This window comes from Saccopteryx leptura, chromosome 9 (assembly GCF_036850995.1).
Source record: "Saccopteryx leptura isolate mSacLep1 chromosome 9, mSacLep1_pri_phased_curated, whole genome shotgun sequence".
NCBI lineage: Eukaryota > Metazoa > Chordata > Mammalia > Chiroptera > Emballonuridae > Saccopteryx > Saccopteryx leptura.
In genome coordinates this window covers 13,504,299-13,526,160 of record NC_089511.1, presented here as the reverse complement: position 1 = coordinate 13,526,160, position 21,862 = coordinate 13,504,299, and the positions used below count along the sequence as shown (strand labels likewise).

General features: G+C 40.6%; 2 non-coding genes across 2 annotated transcripts; one reads left to right on the top strand and one right to left on the bottom strand.

Annotated features, from left to right (window-relative positions):
* Positions 1-2,908: 2,908 nt before the first annotated feature.
* Positions 2,909-2,984, bottom strand: TRNAT-CGU (transfer RNA threonine (anticodon CGU)). The gene has a single exon. It is a non-coding gene; the product is annotated as a tRNA-Thr (tRNA).
* An 11,174-nt stretch (positions 2,985-14,158) lies between these two features.
* Positions 14,159-14,234, top strand: TRNAT-UGU (transfer RNA threonine (anticodon UGU)). Its single transcript has one exon. It is a non-coding gene; the product is annotated as a tRNA-Thr (tRNA).
* Positions 14,235-21,862: the final 7,628 nt, after the last annotated feature.

Sequence of the window (21,862 nt, the reverse complement as noted above, 5' to 3'; positions counted from 1 at the left end):
ACATGCGCCCGACCGGGATCCACCTGGCATGCCCACCAGGGGGCAATGCTCTGCCCATCTAGGGGGTTGCTCTGTTGTGACCAGAGTCATTCTAGCACCTGAGGCAGAGGCCATGAAGCCATCCTCAGCGCCCAGGCCAACTTTGCTCCAATGGTACCTCGGCTGCAGGAGGGGAAGAGAGAGACAGAGAGGAAGGAGAGGGGGAGGGGTGGAGAAGCAGATGGGCACTTCTCCTGTGTGCCCTGGCCAGGAATCGAACCCAGGACTCCTGCACGCCAGCCTAACACTCTACCACTGAGCCAACCGGCCAGGGTGAAAAACTGCTTTTAAGTGCAGCTCTGATCTTTTAGCAAAACACATTACCTCTATGATTTCATTGCTTTACTCATTATAATCTATTGCTCTTTTAATGAATAACTGTATGATTGTTGACTTTACCAATATTATAGCCGTGTGAAGTATGTGTACAATAACCTTTCTTAGATTTTTCCAAAGTAGCCTTATTTTCAAACACTTTGTATTGTTTTCAGATTGTATTTCTTTATTTAGGGTTCAAAAAATGAGGATACTCTAAGTAGCATTATTACTACTATTTGTCCTCGAATGAAAGAGGTCCAGAAAAATGACTTACCCAAGGTCTCAGAGCTGGTTGCTAGGAAACCTGAAATTAGAACCATACTTGTACAACCGGAGTCTACTTTATCTAGTCCTCTGTCTCATAAACTTGTAGGGCAGAATAGGAAACATAGATGAAAAAGAGATGTGAGCTCATATCCACATGCAGTTCTTCTTCTGTGGTTTTATCAGATGTGGCAGGTCTTGTTTTCTTACCCTGTGAATGGAAACAGTGTTGAGCAGCAAAAGGACCAAATCTTCTGTGGGCGCGATCACCCCGCTAGCCACTGTGTTCCTTACAAATCAGGGAGAGACATGTCCAGGGAATCGAAGTATGAACACCTTTCTGCGAGCTCCCTTCCTTCCTTCTTACTCTCACCGTGGACTATTTAGAAAGCCTATTTGTGGCTTGGGTTTTATTTTACTTTCAGATCCAGGCAGTCTTTGAAGGTGAGCAGGAATTTTCTTTGCTTCTTGTAACCCCCGACCCAGGTCTTCATACTAGAAAGCAGAAAATGAACACTCCTTGAGCGTCCTTGAGTCTGTGGTTCGTGGAACGTGTCTTCAGAATGGATTGTTGGATGTTAAGGTGAACGAGACAGTGTGTACCTGGTTGGAACACCTGTTAACCTAGCAGCTCACTACCAAATATAGAACAGAAATCCTCTGGTCGAACGTTGGCTGTTTTTTGTGTTTTTTTTTAATTTTATTTTTATTATGGTACATTTTTAAAGTCAACTGAAGGTAACAGTTAAGGTTCTAGAAGGCATCATCGTAAGACAAGAATATGTACTGTTTAGTAATGGGGCTCTGAGGAGGGCAGGAGTGAAACTTATTCTCTGTGTCCTGACACCCAGCAAAGTGATTGCCACGTGCCAAGTGCTCAGCAAACTTCAGCTCCATTGAACGAAAATGGGTTTTATGTATCCCAACAGTATCAATTGAATTGCATATAGTTCAAGTAATATAGTTATAACTATATGTAAGTGCCATCCTTATAACTGTTTAAACAATGCACAAGTAGTTTAAATATACCGAATAGTACTATCTATATATGGAACTATTACATGGCTCAGAAAGTGAGGGGAGGAACATCGCATCTCTGTTGGAAGGCGCACTCCTTTGAACGAGTGACAGTGACATGGAGCAGGACAGACAGGGACTTGAGTTTCCGTCCACGTTCTGACATTTCCTCGCTGAGTAAGCCTTTTGGCCCATAAGCACATCAGGTGACATGCTTATAAATTTTACCAGCAGGATTTTCTTCCCAGATCTAAGGTCCTAGTATCATTTAGTCACAAGCAAATCCACCTTTTTTTAGCTTTATGATGAGAAACCCATTATAAGTTTTCCAACTTCAAAGCTTTCAAAAAAAAAAAAAAAAAAAAAGCTCTTTATTTTGAGCATATTGTAGATACAGAAAGGATGCAGTCACCTCCACTCTCCCTCCAAACTCTCAGCACTATTCTACCGATGGCACCATATGTTCTATCTTATACACTCTGTTTTATTTCATTAAGGTGTTCTGTTGAAATGCAAAGCCGTAATTACTATTTGAGATCTTCCGAGATACCTATAAAAGCAGGTTATTGCATTGAAAATTGGAAAAGGACATCTATTGGCATACCTAAAAATACAGCAAGGAAAAGAACAGGAAGAAAACAATTCCTCATTATGCATATCTCTTACTGGATTTTTTATTTCTCTCTCTTCTTAAGATTTCCCAGTCCTTCTGTCAAGCTCCGTTAAAGTGGCTGTCCCTGTCAATTGTCTGTCACTGCTTAATGTCATTCTTTAAAAGACTCGCAAACTTTCTGAGTGACATCGTAACTTCAGCCAATTTGCATTTCTGCCACGGTGGAAATTATTTTTGAAAACTTCCGCATTCTTTCTAGGCTCTTTGAGGACTTAATTGCCTAGTATGTCACCAGATCTATAAACTTTCTGCAACTGGTTCCATTGGAAAGGAACTCTGGGTTAGTATGAGGAACACGCTCTTTCATAGACTTTTTTTTTTCCTGAAATTAGAAATGGGGAGGCAGTCAGACAGACTCCCACATGCGCCCGACCGGGATCCACCGGCATGCCCACCAGGGGGCGATGCTCTGCCCATCTGGGGCATCACTCTGTTGCAACCAGAGCCATTCTAGCGCCTGAGGCAGAGGTCACAGAGCCATTCTCAGTGCCCGGGCCAACTTTGCTCCAATGGAGTCTTGGCTGTGGGAGGGGAAGAGAGAGACAGAGAGGAAGGAGAGGGGGAGGGGTGGAGAAGCAGATGGGCACTTCTCCTGTGTGCCCTGGCCGGAAATTGAACCTGGGACTCCTGCACACGAGGCCGACGCTCTACCACTGAGCCAACCGGCCAGGGCCTCATAAAACATTTTAAAACAAGTTCTAAAATCTTGTGTGGTACACATTTTTGTGTGGATGTATCTGTTTCTTCCTGGTATACACTATTGTAAGATATCGAGATGACCTATTGTCATGGTCTGCTGAATTATTTTTTGATATTCCAGACATGGCAGGGGCAGCACAGAGAACTATGGGAGTCACTCCACAGGCTTTGAAGCTAGACTGGTTGACACTTGTGGAGTTTCATTTCGCCAATCCTGTGACCCCAGGAATTTCACATCAACTCTGTGAACCTTGGGTTCCTTTTGGCAAATAGGAGGCCAAAAGCGCCTACCTCATAAGGTTGTTGTGTTGATGAAGCACAATTGAATGGCATCCTTGGAATAGCGTAGGCACTCAATTAATGGCCCCTGTCCTTGCTTTTATGACAGTCCGTGGGACAGCTTTAAGGGACATCGTGTAGGGAGGCCAAAACATGAAATTCCAAGTACAAGTCATGGGTGTGGTAATGAAAACTCCTGGATACTGCTACCAAGTCCTTTAAAATATTCCAGTTGTCTCTACGTAATATGTATCTTTGTCCGACTACACTACCATTCATATTCTCTATCTTTCCCTTTTTTTCCTCCTACTTCTTTTTTCTTTTCCTTCCCTTCTTTCACGTGAGTGATTCAAAAAACACATACAGGGAGCGGGCATAAAGCAATAAATGGGTTGGGATTTACATTTTGTAGACGAAGAACCCGAGAAACAGGCAGGTTCAGGAACTCACCCAAATCCACTGGGCTGGAAGATGGCAGATGTGGGTATCCCAGTTCTCTCTGGTCCTTCTCCTGTACCAAGCGCCTCTGTAGCAGCGTTTCATGTCCATCCTATTAGTTCATCTGATCAAATGACACCAAACCCACACTTTCGTTTCTCTCTTAGGACAGGGCTGCCTAACAGCTTCTATCAACATTCTCATGCAAGGTCCTTCTAAAATGTGGGAATAGCTTGGCGTTTAATGTCTTCCGAAACAAACTTGAACGCGCTTGTCTATGGATGCTATGAAGAGGAAAACAGTCTTTGCCCAGGGTCCATAAAGAATTGAAAAGTGAGGTTAATATACAAGCAGAATGAGAATAGGTGTCCGTGGTGGTATGTCATGTGCAAGCCTATAAAGTAAATAGTAATTATCACATTAGAAAGACGAGCCTCTTGGCATGGAAGCCCTTTCTGACAACTCTCTCTGAGCTCCACTCCCCTGTGTGCCTTGCTCACTTTGAGTCGCTTATTGACTAATCAGTACACGACCCTCCCAGCTCCATGCTTAAAAAGAAAGCTATTTTGTTCCCTAACAGCTCAATAATTAGAGACAAAACCCATGTCATTCCCAAAACAACCTCTTACATACTGGCTTAATGTATTAGAAAATACTGTCTGTATTATACCTTACTACTGATATTAGATGAAATTGAGATGACTTGCTTATGTAGATTACAACTGTCCTATATAAAAATAAACTCTTGATAAATGGCATTGCATATTATATACAATATAATACATGATAAGGGCTTGTTTTGTTCTTATCTCTCAATCTTGGTAGCCCAGTTATTGTCATTACTGCCATTGTTTAAAGAGCAGAAGTAGGGATTCAGAGCTGTGCAACGACATGTTGAGTTTTATGGTTTTGTTTCTCAGGGACACCTAGTTTTAATCTTACGTGTATATCACTTCTCCAAATTTATTATACAGAACATCCACATGTAAATAAATGCTGGTCACTACCAACGGCACAAAGTCAAATTTAGTTTTTTTCAAAGCTTGGAGTCATCACTTCAGAGTTTTTAGTGAAGCCAGGTAAGGAAATATTTTAGTATAACTGAACTGTCTCCATTCCTAAGTCGTTTCCATCAAGTAAAAAGAAAACAACCCTAAGTGCTCTGCAAACCGTTCATGACGGACCTGTTTATTTCTTCCCGAGAGCTCGTGCAGGGGTCAGCTTCATCCCTCTTCCCGAACCATCGTCCTCCAAGCGGGCAGGACGCATACTGAGAAAAATCCTCTGCCAATCTCTGCTCACTGGGCGCCTCACCGTCACAATGGCCTCCGCCAGACAGACCACGGTTTGTGCTGTCCTTCATACAAAAGCCAGGATTGTTGTGAATAATGTGACACCAACCGTATCTCAAGGGCAGAGGGATGTCACCTCACTAGCCAAGATGAAGAAGGTCTTCCAGGGCTCAGGGAAAAGTTTGCCCAAAATGTCTTTGCTTAATTTCATTCTTTCTCCAGAGCAACGGGTTTGGCAGCCGGATAGAGGAGAAGCACTCGTAGGAAAGTTTGGCTACTTGGCACTATTGCGAAGTTGTAGGTTTCTCTTCAGTTGTAACTGTCATAGGGTTTATGTCTACCTGCGAATAGCTGGAAGCCATGGGAGCAGTCAAAGCGGAAACTTAAGCAATCACTTCAGAAAAAAACCCAAGTCTTAGTGAAAGCGGTAGGGTCTAGAACAGTGGTTCTCAAAGTCCAGGTCTCAGACCAACACCACCCACATTACCTATGTGCGGGCTCACGCCGAATTCTCAGGCACAGCTCAACACCAGCTGAATCGGAAACTCTGGGAGCTAGGCCTGGAAGTCTGTGATTTAATAAGCCCTCCTGGTAAATTTGATGCATGCTACATTTTAAGAGCTGAGATTCCTTATTACAGTGCTTTTTAAATATGGCTATATTTTCAAATTACTTGGCAAGATCTGACAATTAAATGAAAATGTCTGGAGCCTAAGCAATTATTTGTTAGTTTGTCTGAGACTTTCTGAACTTCTTTTTGTTAAATACTTTTTTTTCTTAATCATTTTTATTCATTTTAGAGAAGAGAGAGAGAGAGAGAGAGAGAGAGAGAGAGAAGGGGGGGAGAGCAGGAAGCATCAACTCCCATAGGTGCCTTGACCAGGGAAGTCCAGGATTTTGTTTTGTTTTTGTTTTTTTTTTGTATTTTTCTGAAGCTGGAAATGGCAGGGAGAGACAGTCAGACAGACTCCCGCATGCGCCCGACCGGGATCCACCCGGCACGCCCACCAGGGGCGATGCTCTGCCCACCAGGGGGCGATGCTCTGCCCCTCCGGGGCGTCGCTCTGCCGCGACCAGAGCCACTCTAGCACCTGGGGCAGAGGCCAAGGAGCCATCCCCAGCGCCTGGGCCATCTTTGCTCCAATGGAGCCTTGGCTGCGGGAGGGGAAGAGAGAGACAGAGAGGAAGGAGGGGGGGGTGGAGAAGCAAATGGGTGCTTCTCCTGTGTGCCCTGGCTGGGAATTGAACCCGGGTCCCCCACATGCCAGGCCGATGCTCTACCTCTGAGCCAACCGGACAGGGCCTGAAGTCCAGGATTTTGAACCAGCAACCTCAGCATTCCAGGTCGACGCTGTATCTACTGCGCCACCACAGGTCAGAGCTTATTTTATTTTTAGTACATGGTATGCTTTAGACGTGGAATAATTGTTCTGAATACCTATCACACCTTTATGGGCTAGGTCAGGCGTAGCCAACAGTTTTTGCCCTTGGGCCAGATTAGAAAGAAAACTTTTTTCACCAGCCAGACAAAATATTAAAATTTAAAAATGTTAAATACAAAGATGATTCGTTTAAGTAAACAAAATTTTATTATGTAATTTGTTTATGAATAAATGTGAGTGAATAAAATTTTTAATATACAATATTTTAATAAAATATTTTTTAATAAAAATATAATTATATACCATATAAATATCCAAACTGTATCATAATCAATCAAAACAATATTTAATCAATAGAATGAGCTTGAAGGGGTTATATTGCAAATAAAACAATTATTTTGTTTTACAAACAGCCTGGACACGTTTTCAGTTATCAACTGCAGCTATTGTCTATGCTACAATGCCACTTGACTCAGCACACTTGACCACAAAAATAACAAATTGTTTGACCTTGGGTGCACACAGGCAAACTCCGCCTAAAAGAATGTGGGTTTCACATCGCCGCAAAACGTCAAACAGTTCATATCGAGTACAGACGAGTACAAGAGTTGTAAATCTTTATAATGGAATATTTTTTAAAACATAAAGAAGTATCGCGAATCCATTCAACCAATTATTGGAAGTTAACCCTAGATTAGTCACACGTGGAATTCTTTTCCGTGTATCACTATCTTCTTAAATGTCTTGATTTCCAATAATCAAAGACGCTTTCGCTTCTGAGTAGCTGAGATTTTAAAGTAGCGGAGAATATTAAAAATTTAACCGCGGGCTGCAGAAACTCATTACGCGGGCTGGATCCGGCCCGCGGGCCGTATGTGGGCCATGCCTGGGCTGGATAGTCATAGATAAATTAACTTTTTCGAACTACTCAGTGAGTAAGTAATGGAACCCAGATGAGCCCCGGCTTCTCAGCCTCACAGCCTGGACTCTGACCCACTATGGCTGTCAATCCAGATGCGTGTACCCAACATGCACCACTGCTTCACAGCCTGGACTCTGACCCACTATGGCTGTCAATCCAGATGCGTGTACCCAACATGCACCACTGCTTTTCTCCCTGCCAACACGTGGAGGTCCATCTCTCTTCCTACTTTCTTGCATGTTTTTAGTGGAAAAACATTGAGCTGGCCGATTTTCTTTATAACTCTGTTTTGTGGGACTAATTACTTCTATTCCCCCCACTCCCCCCCCCACACACACACACACACAAATCAAAAATTCTTTTAAGAAGAAAAGGAAGGAGGAAACAAGAGAATGTGATTTTTGTGAAAGACTTTCAGGGTCCCGGATTTCCAATGTTAAGTAAAACTTTAAAAATTTGATAGTATTCTATTCATTATATACTTCCCTATAATCTGCCTAGTATTATTTTCCTTCTCACTGAACTATTTATTATTTATTAAATGTATTGGGGTGACATTGGTTAATAAAATTATATAGCTATCAGGTGTACCATTCTGTAATACATCATCTGTATATTGTATTGTATATTCACTACCCAAAGTCTAGTCTCCTCCATCACCATTCATCCCCCTTTTACCCTCTCTCACCTCCCCCACCCCCCTTCCCTCCAGTAATCACCATTCTGTTGTCTCTCTATTTTCTTTTTGCTTAATTCTTTCACCTTTTTCACCCAGACCCCCAATGCCCTACAGTCTGACAGCTGTCAGTTTGTACTCTGTCTGTGTCTATTTTATTTTGTTCATTAGGTTCCACATATAAGTGAAATCATGTGGCAGTTGTCTTTCTCTGACTGGCTTATTTCACTTAGCATCATACTCTCCAGGTCGATCCTTGCTGTTGCAAAAGGTAAGATTTTCTTCTTTTCCATGGCTGAAGAAATTGTGTACCACAGCTTTTTATTCGCTTATATAATGATGGACACTTGAGCTGCTTCCAAATCTTGACTATTGTAAATCATGCTGCAATGCACATAGGGGTGCATATGTTCTCTTGAATTAGTGTTTTGGGTTTCTTTGGATAGAGTCCCAGGAGTGGAATTGCTGAGTCATAAGGTAGCTTCATATTTTAATTTTTTGATGAAACTGTACCAATCTGCATTCCCACCGACAATGCACAAGGGTTCCCTTATCTCCACATCCTCAACAACACTTGTTTATTGTTCATTTATAGATAATAGCCATTCTGAAAAGTATGAAGTGATATCTCATTGTGGTTTTAATTTGCATTTCTCTGATGATTAGCAACTTAGAACATCTTTTCATATGTCTGTTGGCCATTTGTATGTCCTCTTTGGAGAAGTATCTATTCAAGTCCTTTGCCCGTTTTTAAATTGGATTTTTTCTTGGTGTTGAAATCTATAAGTTCTTCATAAATTTGGGGTAGTAGCCCCTTATCAGATGTATCATTAGTGAATATGTTCTCCCATTCGGTGGGCTATTTTGTTGATGGTTTCCTTTGCTATGCGAAAACTTTTTAGTTTGATGTAGTCATATTTGTTTATTTTTTCTCTTGTTTCCTTTGTCTGAGGTGATATATCAGAAAAAAATATTGCTATGAGGAATGTCTGAGATTTTACTGTCTTCCTCTAGGATTTTTATGGTTTTGAGTATAACATTTAAGTCTTTAATTCACTTTGAGTTTAGTCTTTTGCAAAAGATTATTTTTTTTTGTTTGTTTTGGGTGGTTTTTTTGCACATACTTGTTCAATTTTCCCATCACCATTGAATAGACTATCAATTGTTTGTTCTTGCCTCCTTTGTCAAATATTCATTGACCACAAAGGTGTGGGTTTATATCTGGGCTCTTTATTATGTTCCATTGATCTATATCTGTTTTTATGCCAGTACCATGACATTTTGATTACTATGGCCTTGCATCAAAAAAATAATAAATTACCTAGGAATAAATTTAACCAAGAATGTAAAAGATCGGCACTCAGAAAAGTGTAAGACACTGCAGAAAGAAATTGAAGGAGATACAAATAACTGGAAGCATGTACTGTGTTCATGGATAGGAAGAATTAACATCATTAAAGTATCCAGACTACCCAATGCAATTTATAGATTCAACACAATTCCCATCAAGATACCAATGGTGTATTTCACAGAACTAGAACAAATATTCCAAAAGCGTATATGGAACCACAAAAGACCCCAAGTAGCTGCAGCAACCTGGAAAAAGAAGAACACATTTGAAGGAATCATGCTACCTGATACCAAACTACCCCATTTTATAAATGGGTTATAACCATCATAATTTGCAGCTGGGAAACAGCTTTAACATGAGCAGAAAAATATCACTGTCTTTGCCAACAGCATCTGTTTCGGGTGGACATTTTTAACTAAGCCATTGGCCACGGTGACAGCACAGGGAACAGGGTAGTACTTGTGTCCTCGTCCCACTGCAAATATATTTTACCTGTAGCCTAAAGAGGGTTATCGTTACTCTGTCACTGATGGGTTAGGACTGGGCTCAATAGAATTGATCTGTGAGTCTGAGATGAAAGAACAGGATAAAAAAGAGACCGAGAAATACTTTATCCTAGAAAAAGATGAAATTTATCGAGTGTTCCCAGTGTGTTTTATACTCTTTCATTCGCCCGCCACCTGTCATCTAATTAGATCCCCCAAGACGCTATGAGGAACAGCAATTATTATTACCATAATAGAGAAAGTTGAGTAATTTTCCCAAGGTCTTGCAGTAAGTGGCAGAGGTAGACATTAAACCCAAGGCATCTGCCTTTAGGACGGGCTCTCGTTCTGTAGATCGGATAGACGTCTTGACTGTTGTCTAGAAATTTCTGTGTTGCTCCCGACGTTTTCCTTCACTTAATTAATACCAGGATTTGAATGTGTATCTTGTGCCAGAAACAGCCCAAAGGCACCGGAATTGCAGGGGAAATTCACGGTTATCAAGATCTGGAAGGAATTCATTGCATTTCGCTTACTATTCTGAAATTTATGCTCTTCTGCCACACTGCAAATAAAGTGTGAGAGTTAGCACTGATGCTGAAATATACACTTTTTAAGTGAATAAATATACAAATAAATACATGAAGCCAACCTAGGAGCAAAGGACGTATAAATATCATATATGCTGCTAGGACCTACGCCAGTGATTCCAACACAGACCGCTGTTTGTTTCTCAAAATCCATTTCTCTCCTCTTCTTAGTAAAGGAACCCTTGATACTTACCTAGGAGAGTGAAAACTAGGAATTCAATTACATCTCCTGTTCCTCTGTGTAGTGAGGTATGGCCTTGGAACTACTTTCAGTTAAATTAGTACAGGTAGTTTTGTGTGAAATTCCTGCAAATTGTCCTTGTGAAGAAGTAGCCCACTTTTCTTGATCTTATCCTCCTTACTGGTTCCTGGAATGCAGATGTGATGGCTGGAGCTTGGGGGGCCATCTTGGACTATGAGGTGACACGTGTAGAACTACAAAGCCGCAATGTGTAAGAATGCAGGTCCCGATGGTCATGAAGCTCATTAATCGATTTTATGTGAGATTACGTGATAGAAGTCAATTCCCATGTTGTTCAAGCCAGGGAATTTTGACTTTCCCTGTCATAAGCATGTTCATCTTAACCAGTGTTAAAATACAAATATGCGTAGTGTTGAAGGAAGACAGATTAGGGAGAATCTAACTTAAAAGATGGCTGAGAATTAGGAAAGGTTCCCAAGAGGTGAGAATAGAAATTTGAAAAATGAGATCCAGCGTCTAAGGTGAAAAAATTATTTTAGCAACCAATATCACATTTCTAGGATTCAGCAATTATATCTCTCCTTATTTGTCTCTTTGTGCTCAATAACTTCCTCTATAAATGAGAAATAAATTAGTAGTGTTTGTCTTTTACGGTTGTTGTGAGAATTAAATTAGGTACAGTATGACAAGGGACTCACACAGTGTCTGGCACATGGCAAGCACTGGATATATGTTAACTCCTTTAACTGATCCTTTACGATCTCATATACAATCTCAGTAACTCCAGCCCCCTCACATGTGGCTAGCAAACACCCTTAGAAATGCAACATCAGTGAACTTCCTCTGATGTGAATACTTTTTTCTAACTTAAGGTTTGATTTTTATTTTATTTATTGATTTTAAAGAGAGAGGAAAGAAGAGAGAGAAAGTGGGAACATCAATCTGCTGTTCCACTTATTTAAGCATTCATTGGTTGAGATTGTACATGCCCTGACCGGGGATCGAACCCACATTTACCTCAAGTATTGAAATTTCAGTGGTAGAAGTGCAGTCCAGCCAGTAATCAGAGTGTCTTTTTTATTTTTATGTCTCTGAACTCACTGGATTCTTACAACTTCCCTGGGATGTCCCCTTGTGTCCATTTTACAGAAGAAAAAGTAGGTTACAAGAAGCAAAAGACCTTGTCTGATTCACCGGGCAAACACATAGCTCTAAGACAACACTGATGGTTCAAGTCGCGTATTCTCTCCAGCACGTGACTCAAGCCCGTGGGGATTTCTAATCACTGTAGGTGTGGCGATGATGCTATTTACTGCACGAAGAAGTGAGACTGGCAGGAGAGTGGGTGAAAGGGAAGTAGAGGCGAGGAAGAGAAAGTACGCAGAGTTCTCAGAGAAAGCGCATCTATCTATTCCTCTTCTGACAGTCAGAGTGTTCAGAATTTGAGCAGTGCACATAACAGGGTCCAGCGACATCTGAGAACAAAACATGAAACGTGAGAAGGAAGTCTATGCCCTCTCTCTTAGGGAGCCCTGATGGTGAAGACACAGGGGCTTGGACTCCTCGTGCAGAGAAAGGTCTGTCCAGAAATCGGATCGGTCCCGTGCTGACACAGAACACAAGAGTCTGAGTAGTGACTTTTCCAGAACTACCCAACAAGAGGGTGACTAGGAGAATCTCCTTCCTAGATCACAGTTGAAGTCAGTGGTGTGTGTCAGAGAAAGTATGGGCTTGAAGTCACTGTGATTAAAGGCAGCAGCCCCGGCCAGATAGCTCGCTTGGTTGGAGCACCGTCCTGACGCGCAGAAGTTGCTGGTTTAATCCCTGGTCAGGGCACATACAGAAGCAGCTCACTGTTCCTGTCTCCCTGTCTCTCTCTCCCTGCCTCTCTCTCTCTCTCTTAAAATAAAAAAAAAAGCAGATAAGTTTTAAATAGCATTCTTTATACTATGTAAATCAGACCATGAGAGATCTGTTCACAGTCCTGGCTGTTAGGAGTCCAATATCAAGGTATCAGCTGGTTTCTTCTGAAGACTCTCCCCTCGGCTTGTACAATAGATGGCTGCTTCCTCACTGTGCGCTCACCTTCCTGGTGTCTTTTTCTGTGTCCAGATCCTTGCTTTCTTGTAAGGACACCAGTCACATTGCATCAGTATCACAGCTCTGAATACAGTCCCATTCTGAGTTACGAAGAGTTAGGATGGCAATATATGAAATTTGCGGGAACACAGTTCAGCTGGTAACACCCTATTACGTGCTTTCTTTACAGCACAGAGTCGGCTAAGTGCTTTCCTAATGAAAGCTGTGCGCTGGCACCTACGATGTTTTGGGTAATATTTGTCCAAGTACTTTACACAACACACTCAGGCAAATTGATTATTATCCCTGTCTCTAGAGTAGAAAACAGTCACAGAGAAGTTAGGTAAATTTTTCCAAGATTCCACAGTTAAGAAGTAATCCCGCCAGAATTCTAACACAGATAATTATGTCTAAGCCAGCTTCCTGTGTTTACGACCTCATTCATCACTGCGTATCTATAAAACTACATGATAATTTATCTCTGTACCTGAGCTTCACAAACTCCCCAGGGATATGAGATTTCTAGTCAATGTCGTGTGTGTGGGAATTAACTCTTCCTGTACTTGGTATTAATATGTGTACTTGGTGTTAATAAGTAGAAACTACAAATAGTCATATGTACATATAATTATGAATGCATATATGTACTTAAATATATGGTGATATACTATTATATATGCACATATTTATACCAAAGAGTTAGCTGCTTTGGAAAATGACTACATTTTTCTCACAGTGCAGAACTTGTTCTTTTCGTTGACTATTATTGTTGCTTTTCAATGAAATGGATTTAAAGAACAACTTCCGTTATTATAAAAGGAGACTGTTACTAACATTTATTGAGGGATTTCTAAGTGCCACAATCTTCAAACCTGAATTTTGTTTTCATCTTTCTTCTAGTCTTAGAGGATCAGCACCTTACAGATAAGAAAACAGATCCCTGGAAAAGTTAAGTAACAAATGAGAGAATTTGACTGATATTTGCAAAATCTCCCAAGAGATCCAGAGTAAGGAATTTTCAGGAAGTTGTTTCCTAACAGACTTAAGCTGGATAAGGACTTCCAAAGCCCCTGATGAACTGTCCTGTGACAATCTTTCATGAAGACAGCAGCAGGACCAGCAGACTCCAGAATTAAAAGGGAGCTCTACATTAAATAAACAAACCCATCTGGGATGTTAGGAAGTCAGTTGTCACAAACCCAACAGAGCTTGCAATTTCAGAATTTTTAGATTACTGACAACCAAACTTCATGGTACATATGAATCAGCCAGGATGTTTATTTTAAAGTATTTTTCTCTAACTCCCATCTTAAAAATTATTATCAAGTTAATTTTGCTAAGGTCAAGGAATTAATACACTTTATATGAATTCCTCCAAATAATTACTAGGATAGTTTGCCCAATTCTAGTTTATATTGCTAATATTCCATACTGTTAAGAAGCATATATTTGGCCCTGGCCTGTTGGCTCAGTGGTAGAGTGTTGGCCTTGTGTGTGGATGTCCCAGGTTCAATTCCTGGTCAGGGCACACAGGAGAAGCAACCATCTTCTTCTTACCCCTCCCCCTCTTTCTCTTTTCTCTTTTTTCTTTTTTCTCCTCTTGCAGCCATGGCTCGATTGATTTGAGTGCATCAGCCCTGGGCACTGAGGATTGCTCTGTGGAGCTACTGCCTCAGGCACTAAAAGTCGCTCTGTGGCGAGTATGATCCCAGACAGGGGTTGCTGGGTGGATCCCAGTTAGGGTGCATATGGGAGTTTGTCTCTCTATCTCTCCTCCTGTCATTTGAAAAAAGAAGGAGGAGGAGGAAGAGGAGGAGGAGGAGGAGGAGGAGGAAGAGAAAGAAGAAGAAGAAAAGAGAAAGAAGAAGTAGAACAAGAAGAGTAAGAAGCAGCTATAAAACAAGACCATGGTAGCCTAGATGGGAAACCATATCCCCCACCCACACAGCCCCAGGAGGAACCTCCCCATTGGGCTCCAGATGCCAACAGAGCATATTAGAGGAAACATGAGGTTTCCTGATCCTTGCTTTATTCTTGTTATAGATTCATCTGCTTACACGTTTTTTGCTACAGCTGAACGGTGTGCTCAGCACTATGCTCACTCCCGAGAAGACACAGTGCAATCTGCCCAGACTGTCACCTACATAATTAAGAGGAATAGACAGGTTCAAGCAAAGGAGTATCTATGCTCAGGGCTATGAGTAAAATCTTTTTTTTGTGTGTGTGCAGGAGAACTGACAAAATGAAGGAAGGGAGAAGAGAAGGAAGGATAGAAGCAAAGAAGGAAAAACACTGATATCAGAAACATGAAACAGTTACATGGAGAAAAAGAAAATGCTGAAAACCAGAGATAGGTGGCTGAAATAGTGTCCCCCCCTCAGAGGATCCACTCTCCCCATTTCTTTCTGACTTGTTTTCCTGAAAAAAAAAATCAATAGCTTATTAAGCCTTATTGATGACAATATAGTGAACTTTCACTTCTCCACATATCTGCTCAGTCCTTCAAAAAATTCCCAATGGGTAAGCCATGCTTTATAAACCTCCCATTTCCTCCAAGTGCTATCATTATGGGCCAATTTCTTTGAAAGTATTTCCTAAAAAACATTACCTACTGATTAATAGGGATCTGTCCATAGCAGAAATCCTATAGCAAACAACCAATGCTGCACACACACAATGTCTATGCCCTTGTTTATTTTATTCTTTCCTTGTGGCCTGAGTGATTATTTTTTCTTTTATTATTTTGGAAAATAATAATATGTATTTATACAGACATATTCTCCCCAGGTCAATTGAGTGGCTCTATTTTTTCCATTCTAGGAAAACTTTTTTTTTTTTAAATGCTTAATTCTGTTGGGCGGGGCTATTGAGAGAGAAGAAAAGGAGTCATTCTAACTTCCTTTAATTCATGCTGAGGCTTCCACCATGAGGCACAAAACCCTGAAGGGTTTGCTACTCAGCTGTGCAGGGCTCGGAGAATCTACTCAGAAACATACATCCGCCTCCACATCTTTTATTTCACTGTATTTTCATTTTGATTGATTTTTATATTTCTTTCTGAACTTTGTTACTCGGAGATAAAACAAGCCCGACACTGACCACTTGATATTAAACCATGTACTGAACACTGGCTCTCAAGAGAAAATTGGATCCGTGAGGGGACGATTTCTATTTAATGTCACATGATCCCAACTTGTTAAGACCTGCTTTTCTTAAGGCTCTGAAATCACACTTGTAATGAAAATTCATTTTGAGTGTGCGGTGTACGTGTTACAGCAGGACTTAACCTGTGAATAACTTGTAATTTTCTTGTGCTAGGCTGGTTCCTTATATAAAGTCCTAATGTTGTAATATTGTTTCCTTAAATATACATCTATATAAATTAATTTAAAAGAACAGTAACTGATGAACGTCTATACTCTAGTCAAGAATATCACACCAATATCAACTTCATGGCTTGGCTATTGAGAAGTTATTTAAGATGTGACCATTGGGGGCACTCAGAGAACTCTATGTGCTATTTTTGAAGTGTTTTGTGCCTCTATAATTCTTTTAACTTCGAACTTAAAATGATTAACAGTAAAAGAAAGAAATAGGCAGCAATACAAAGTAATAAATACAGACATTGGAACAATAAATTTTGGGTTCCTGGCTCTTCCCTTTAAGAGCTAACTTTGGGAGAAATATTTGATCTCTCAAAGCCTCCTTTCATTTGTTCTCTAGAATGGTAATAATAGTCTGGATTGTGAAATTAAATTTTAAAAATGTCTCCAAAGAACCTTGCCTGGGGAAGCTGCTAAAAATGTGATGAGTCACTTATGACACAAGATAAAGCCAACAACCAGAATGACAAAATATGTGTTGAATTTCTTACATTTAAGGGCCATGTATACTGTGCACACCTGGTCTTAGGCAGATGTGTCCTCAGGTAAACTGGCCTGGAAGTCCTTCCGCACCTCTAAATTCCCCGCCCATTTGTGTCCCTGTCCTATGGCTTGAAGGCAATCGGAAGATAAATGCCTAATACCAGGAAAAGGGATTCAATCATTTTTGGCTCTCTCTTCTCCATCATAATATCTCCCTACTGACCACAGTGTCAAGACCCAGTTGTGTTGGCTGACTGGATTACCACTGCGAGGCCCTCTGATATTATACACGACAATCTCCTGAATGCCCTCTTTTACAAATAAAGCAGATAATCCATTGTAATTAAAGTAAACAATTCATCGCATTTCACCTTTTGCAATGAAAGCAAGCACTGTGACTTCATAATCCTGAAGAGCCAAGAAGCCAGGGGTTTCCTTTGCTGTAATGCTAGAATGTAGCATCGTAAAACACCCTGTGGGAAAGGACACTGAGGCTTCCCAATTTTTTTCACTTTTTTTTTAAATCTAAGATTGAGTATGCCAGTGCATTCCAAAAGAGTGTCATTGTTATATACAGAATTCTCTGAAAAGTGCTTCTGAAGCTAATAAGGAAAACCAGCTACAATAAATGGTATAACATCTACCCTATGAATTACATTTTTAAGAAATGTATCTACTGCCTTGGATGGATTGCTTGGTTGATTAAAGCTTCATCCTGAAGAGCAGAGGTTGCCAGTTCAATTCCTAGTAAAGAGACAGAAAGAAATACATAATGTTTCTATCTCTCCTCCTATACCTCTCTCTATAAAATCGGTAAATAAAAAAAATTAAATATATCTACTAATACAAACATGTATATATAGCATATTTTATAGTAAAATTTATATTTATTGATTTTTAAAGAGAGAAAGAAAGGGCAAGAGAGAGAGAGAGAGAAACATCAATTTGTTGTTCCACTTATTTATGTACTCATTGGTTGAGTCTGGTATGTGCCCTGACTAGGGATCAAACCCTCAAATTTTTTTTTTTCAAACCCTCAATTTTTGTGTATCAAGATGACCCTCAAACCAACTGAGGTATCTGGCCAGGATCTATGTATAGCATATTTAATTTCCTTTTTAAATAAGTCATTCCTCTCAGATGAATGGACCCCTTCTCTTCATAGTCATAATGGAATTTCATCACTCTGTGAAGAATTTCCGTGTCATCGTTTTTACCTTCTCAGATCTCCGGTGAAGTGTTCATAATCAACTTCCGCTGGCGGAAGTTGAAACTGATGCGCCCCTGGATGCCTAGGTTCTTGTCAGTCACATGGCCATCGGTTCTAAATGCATATTTTTGGCTTTGATTTCCACGAATGTTTGACACACTTTGACAGCCATGTTACAAGGTCTTAAGTGCAAGGGCTCTTGATGAATGAAATAAGAGCAGAAGAATGCTGATCACACATAATGTAGGACCCGATGAACATTGACGATCTATCAGAGGATGTGTAGAAAGGCTGGGACTTGTGAAAATAAGATATCAGGTACAAGATGCTGGTGCAAAAATCAGTCACTGTGATAAAGGAAGAGAAAAAAAAAATCTTCCTTCCTGATAAGTAACACCTTCAACAATATAACAAAATCACATTTTCAAAATCGTGCATAATTTTAACTTCCTTTGAGTGCAGCTGACCAAGTCACTATGATGCTGAAACTGACACAAAATCTCTGTTGATACTTCCCCACTGATTTCCCCAGTGATCTCAAGTACTTACATCCACAGTTTTACCTGTAAAAGGAAAGAAATTAAAAAGAAACTTTGCCAACTATGGTGTGGAATAAACGCTGCCATGCTTCAGAACTGTTCCATATCACTCTGTACAAGTAAAGCAAAAATACTTTTTTTTTTCCCACCAAATTCTATTAAACTGACTACCTGATCAATTGATAAAAATATAGTTTTTTTTTAAGGTGGAGGGAGGGGAGACAGTGAAGCAGACTCCCACATGCACCTCAACCAGATCCATCCAGCAACCCCATCTGAGGCTGATGCTCAAGTACTGAACTATTTTTAGTGCCTGAGGCTGATGCACTTCAGCAAAGCTATCATCAGTTCCTGGGGCCATGCTCAAACCAACTGAGCCACTGGCTGTGGAAGGGGAAAAGGGAAAAAAGGGGGAGAGGGAGTGGGACAGAAGCAGATGGTCAATTCTCTGTGTACCCTGACCAGAAATCAAACCCAGGACATCCATACACCAGGCCAACTCTCTATCCACTGAGCCACCAGCCAGGGCCAAAGACATAGTTTCAGTGCCTTACCTCTACCATCCTTTCTTTGTCCTTAGAGGCTAAGGATCATGTGAGAACCTTAAGAGTTAAGACATCAGTCAGGCTCCAAGTCATAGCTGTGTCTGTAAAGAGAGGAAGGATTCTTGGGCTATCAGCTGATGGGACAACTGATGTCCTTACTACTCAAGGCCATGTGCTATGTTCCTGTATGGGGTCTTCCGCTTTCCACCGCTGTGGCTTGTCTGAGCTACAGTGAAGTCTCTAGCCCAAACCTGAGGAGTTGTCTCCTTGCTACATGTGGAAATTTCTCCTGCAGGGAAAAGCCTTTCACTGGTGCTTTCTTTGAATAGGATGACCCTCGATTCACACAGCTGAAGGCTCCTCCAAACTTTCCTCTCCCAGCCCAATGGTTTTATTTCCAGAGTGGCAAGTCCAGCATTAGGATAATGCATGTCTCGTAAAAATTATCATTTTCTTAACTCAAGACTAAACATTCTGTTTTTTAAGCTTGACTTAGCCAAGCTATAATATGAAATACTTGATGGTTTTCTAAACTCCCATTTTATCATGAACGTTCATTTCTTCACTCTTGATTTTCATCTATTCGCTTTTGTAAGAACTAAAGTATTTGCTGAAACTTTTCACAAAGAAAATAAAAGAATCTCCCAAGTGCCTCGCAAGGCCATTCAATAGGGCATGGTTTTTGTTTTTTGTTTTTAAAGGAGTTCTGTGCATTGTAGAAGTAACTAGAAATCAGTATTTATATGGATAATAACTTTTGTGCTACTTTTCAAAAAAAGGGCTGAAGAGGGAGAGAGGCTGGGTTTTCAAGGCTAAAATATTGTACATAAAGGTTACGATTATGTATTTATATTACTAAAAAGTCAAGTGTATAGTTACATTTCTACAGCAAAGGACATGTCCATGGGTTAGACTACATCCGGCAATGTACAATTGAAGGTAATTTTGAAATCCTTTCTTATAAACTGGTATAGATGATGGGAAGGGCAAAGATGACAATTCTTCTGTGAGACCCCAGACATTAGGAACTGAAGGGAACATTTCTTTTTTTCTGTTAGTTACTCTGTGTCAGGAAAAACAACATACACATTTATTTACTTTCTCTTCTTGGATAGAAATAACAACTACTTAGAAATACCAAACATTGCTTTAATTATTACCTGAAGAAATATGTGAAGGGAGGCAATTAAAAATTTTTTTATTAAGTGGAGGCAGGGAAGCAGACAGACAGACTCCCACATGTGCTCCTACTATGATCCACCTGACAAGCCCCCTACAGGGTGATGCTCTGCTCAACCATTGCTTGGCAACTGAGCTATTTTAGCGCCTGAGGCAAGACCATGGAGCCATCCTTAGCACCTGGAGCCAACTTGCTCAAACCTTTTGAGCCATGGCTGTGGGAGAAGGAGAAAGAGAGATAGATGGGGGAAGGGTTGAGAAGCAATTGGTCAATTCTCCTGTGTGCTCTAATTGGGAATTGAAACTAGGACTTCTACACGCTGGGCCAATGCTCTACTGCTGAGCCAAACAGGGCCAATTTTTTTTAAAATATATGTAACATTGCAATGTTTATCAAGTAGTAATAGAAGGTACTCTGTAGTAAATTCTTCAGTGATCCTGGTTTACACTCTATTTGCACAGGAACTCTGCCAGAGACAACTCTTCTTGAAAGAGACAACTTTCATAGACGAAGCCGAGGCATGTTCATTGAGTAATCACTCTCCTTGGACAGGCTTTGCTTCATTTTGTTTCATTTAAATCCCCAGCAGATATAAAGCAGCAACATACCATTTTAGAAATGAGTAAATCATGGCTCAGAGAAGTTAAAGTACATTATTCATTTAAACTTTTATTTAGAAATATTATTTAAAACAATTTTTTTTTTTGTCTAGTAGCACAAAACTTTGTCTTACAGAGATGAGCGGAAGATAAGTTTTTAGATTTTGTGATGTTGAGGGTCAAGTGAGGGAAATAGGTATGGATCAAGCATCCACACCATGAATGAAAAATGAAAAGTTGATAAACTTGTTAAGAAGGAAAGGATTGCCATTCTATGAGAGCATATACTATTTAAAACTTTACCAAACCTCCCAGGCCATGGGAATGTTTCCAAATAATATATATTATTAAGCGGAGATATAAAAAAATTCATATTCTGGCATGGGAGACAGGGACATTTAATGGGTTCAAGCCATGACAAAAGTTTACTGTGGCTTTAGACAATTATGATTTTAGAAAATAAAATAAGTCAAAACAAAAAACTAAGCAAATTCTACAGTCCACTTCAGTTATAGAGATTGCACTTACTTTTAGAGAAATGGGAACCCTACAAAGGACAAGGGTTAAGTACAAAGTTAAGTTTCTTTTCTTATATAATAGAAGAGATAGCCTCCCCCCCCCCCACCCACACACACATCCCCCACCCCAGTAATGACCTCTGGGCAGAGATAAATTCATCGATTTCCTTACTGCACTGTTTTCATTTCTATTCACATATTCTTCTTTATTTTGGCTACTGAGCTTCTTCCACCCCTTTCGGCTCGGTCAGGAAGGACGTGGCACTCCGCTCCCGAGTCTGAAATAAAGGAGATACAGGTTGACATTTTGATGCTGGTCAATAGTTTTACAAAGGAGGTCAAGCTAGCTCCTCAGAACACCCTACGCCCTAAGCATCCCTGAGACAAAAATGCCAGCCGAGTTGTTTCTAAGTGAAAACTATTCAAACGGTGCAGGGCATCCGAATGAACTACCTGGGGTTAACTATAAAAAGACTGCAGGGAGTCTAGGAGGTCAGAAAGAGTAAAAGCAAGGTAGTCAGCATGGCCTTAACCATCAATACACCCCACCCCAGCTCCCCTTCCCTGAGGTTCTGACCCCATTCTGCCCAGAGCAAGTCCCCGTGCAGACATAGGAACCTCTGGTCCTGGGGTAGCACTAGAGCTAAGTCTCTGGCTAAGATCCAGGAGGGAGTGAAATAAGGAATCACAAGTTCCACG